The 3,545-nt window shown below is 38.3% G+C and overlaps 1 long non-coding RNA gene across 1 annotated transcript; it reads left to right on the forward strand.

The window, feature by feature from the left end:
* The first annotated feature begins 2,482 nt into the window (after positions 1-2,482).
* LOC142175542 (uncharacterized) lies at positions 2,483-3,149 on the forward strand. Its single transcript, XR_012704664.1, has 3 exons — positions 2,483-2,597; positions 2,678-2,748; positions 2,844-3,149. It is a non-coding gene; the product is annotated as an uncharacterized LOC142175542 (long non-coding RNA).
* The last annotated feature ends 396 nt before the right edge of the window (positions 3,150-3,545 follow it).

Raw genomic sequence — 3,545 nt, forward strand, 5'->3', positions numbered from 1 at the left:
GTTAGGATTATGTTTACCCGAAAAATCGGATAACATTAAATTTATGTATGGTTCTAAGGATACGTGATAGCCTTTGATACAAATCGTATAGAGAGATAGCAATACAAATATTCTTGACTATGACAGTAGGAATAATGAATCAGAGAGAACGAATAAAATGAAGTAAAATAAGCACAAGGAGGTATCTTTTGTTCCAGTGTATTCAGTATGTCCATAGCTTACAAGTATCCCCCTTTTATAGTAGAGGGTCATTACTTTATTTATAACAAAAAATAATAAAATAAAGCATATAGTGGAGGACCCATGATGATTTGTCTCTTCCTCGATTCCCGCCAAGATTCTCTCTCTTGGTGCGGTTGCAACGGCTCTTGTCTGTGAGCTCGATACTGGCTCGAACTCGTTACTGGGTCGAGCCTTTCGGTCTTGGATCGAGTTCGACCTTCGGGATGGGCGTCGCGCATTTCCGACCTCGAAGCAATGCCTTGCTGATCGATTTGGTCACGGGCTCGATAAGGTTATCGAGCCGGCTCCTCGAGTAGCCTTCGGATTCGAGGCTCGTTAGTACTGTCTTCGGAGCTCACTCCCAAAATTCCACCCCGACTTCTTACCACTTGAACTCAATCGAACGTAGGAATGCCGAAATCTATTTCGACTATATATAGATAATCCCCTCATTTCTCACGAAGGATGCGGTGAGAATCGATATGATTTTCGACGGTTCGATCAGGTTATAAGCTGACGTTTTAACATGGATCGATTATGACGTATGTGATAGATGTCCCATCGATTTAGCCTTTCAAGGTATTTAATGCTTGTCAGATGTCGGTGATGATGATGATGACGGTAGCAAGAGCGGATCCGAGGACGGGGAAGAGCCTGACAGAGAAGCAAACACCCCTGAGGATGATCAGGAAGCTTAGTTCTTAATTTTTTACATTTGTAATCAATCATGTAGAAATTTTTGTATATAGACAACTTGGCCGACTTGTGAAGACTTTATACGTGCCTTACAAATATTTTCACAAGGATCTTAACAATTTAATCAAATTTGGACTTTGTAGTCTCTATGATTGATTGTTTTTTCAGATTCGAAGTAGCGTAGCCCTTAGGCTTACTAGTTGAGTCAATGATTCGAACTCGAAGAAATATAACTCGTAGGCGTAATAGTGGAGTGAGTGCTTGCTTGAACTAGAAATGAAAGTAGCCCATAGGCTTTAGTCGCCGAGTGAATGATTCGAACTAGAAGTAATGTAGCCCGCGGGTGTAATGGTCGAGTGAGTGCTTGCTCGAACTCGAAATAAAAGTAGCCCGTAGGCTTTAATCGTCGAGTGAATGATTCGAACTCGAAGTAATGTAGCCCGTGGGCGTAATGGTCGAGTGAGTGATTGCTCAAACTCGAAATAAAAGTAGCTCGTAGGCTTTAGTCGTCAAGTGAATGATTCGAACTCGAAGTAATGTAGCCCGTGGGCGTAATGGTCGAGTGAATACTTGCTCGAACTCGAAATAAAAGTATCCCGTAGGCTTAGTCGTCGAGTGAATGATTCGAACTCGAAGTAATGTAGCCCGTGGGCGTAATGGTCGAGTGAGTGTTTGCTCGAACTCGAAATAAAATTAGCCCACGGTGGGCGCCAAACTGTTTATCCGAAAAATCGGATAACGTTAAATTTATGTATGATTCTAAGGATACGTGATACCCTTTGATACAAATCATATAGAGAGATAGCAATACGAATATTCTTGACTATGACAGTGGGAATAATGAATCAGAGAGAGCGAATAAAATGAAGTAAAACAAGCACAAGGAGGAATCTTTTGTTCCAGTGTATTCAGTTTGTCCATAGCTTACAAGGATCCCCCTTTTATAGTAGAGGGTCATTACTTTATTTATAACAAAAAATAATAAAATAAAGCATATAGTGGAAGACCCATGATGATTTGTCTCTTCCTCGATTCCCGCCAAGATTCTCTCTCTTGGATACTGGCTCGAACTCGTTACTGGGTCGAGCCTTTCGGTCTTGGCTCGAGTTCGACCTTCGGGATGGGCGTCGCGCATTTCCGACCTCGAAGCAATGCCTTGCGGATCGATTTGGTCACGGGCTCGATAAAGTTATCGAGCCGGCTCCTCGAGCAGCCTTCGGACTCGAGGCTAGTTAGTACTGTCTTCGGAGCTCACTCCCAAAATCCCACTCCGACTTCTTATCACTTGAACTCGATCGAACGTAGGAAGGCCGTAATCTATTTCGACCATATACAGATTACTATTTATCTCTTCTCTCATTGTTTTGGCATTTTTTCTCATATTTCCCCTTAGTTATTTCTTTTTCTCTAAAAGATGTGACCTTACAGATTCTATAGGTTACAACTTTATCCATGCGTTTTGGAAAACAGTCATCAGTAAAAGGTGCTCTTCAAATATTTGAAACGTCTTTTTCTCTTCCCGTATTTAACAAGGTCATTTATACTGGATTTCAAAAGTCAGTCAATTCTGATATCTAACCATTCTTTGTTCCTATTTAAGCGCACCGAACAGTCAACAGAACTGCGTTGCTTTCGTCTCTCAACGGAAGGTCTCTCTTTGAAGCTTTTGCAACTTCAAGGTCTGCTTTCTTTTTTTATATATATTCTGCTTTATACTAATTTTATGATTAGAATAGTGAAAATTGACTACTCTGGTTAGTTTGTGGGATGCAGAGGAAGTACAAAATGAAAAAAGGCAAAGTTCTTTATTGGCAGTTTCTGAACTTCAAGGTTTTCCTACTTTCTTTCTTTTCCATATGTTCTGCTTATTAGAAGTTTATAATTTAAAAATAGTAAATGTTGACTATTTTATTTGGATTATTTAGATGCAGATGAAGCGTAAAATAAAAAGACGCATCGCAATGAGAATGATTGACAGTAATGAGGCAAGTCATGAAGTGATAAGCTTGACACAAGACTTCGCTGTATTTTCTTTCCCTTTTTCGTTTTGTGGGGTTGGCTCATTTCGTATTGGTTTAAATTGGCTATTTCTTTTCGATATAATAAAAAAGAAGAAACTTTATTTCTGCATTTGACATTTAGTGCGAAGATCGGTACTATAATAAACTCATTTTGTAATGTTTCTTGGATTTTAACAAATTAAACTCTATGAAGCGGTTATTTTTCCTCTACTGATAAGTAAATAAAGAAGCTATTCAGAATCGGTTGCTATTAATTCATTCAAACTTAAGGTCTTTATATGTGTGTGATGAATAAAACATACAAACAAAAAATATACACATAAGTTACGTTTATAATAAGAAGATGCAAAAAGTTGAATAAAAATCGGTGGCAGGAAGTATAGCCAAAAGGCATCACCGGTTTACTTTATGCATTTTTTTGTTGTACTGCTGGGACTACCTCTTTTATTTTAATCCTTTAATTAGTGTAAAACAAAAAAATATAGGTGCAATTTTCATTGATTTTTGGTTTGAAAATATATATCTATGATTGAAGTTATAAGTATGTATGAGTATATTATTTCTAGAAAGGAAACTTGCATATGTTTATGTAAGTTGTTTCAGATG

The sequence above is a fragment of the Nicotiana tabacum genome, chromosome 21, assembly GCF_000715075.1.
Source record: "Nicotiana tabacum cultivar K326 chromosome 21, ASM71507v2, whole genome shotgun sequence".
Classification (NCBI taxonomy): domain Eukaryota; kingdom Viridiplantae; phylum Streptophyta; class Magnoliopsida; order Solanales; family Solanaceae; genus Nicotiana; species Nicotiana tabacum.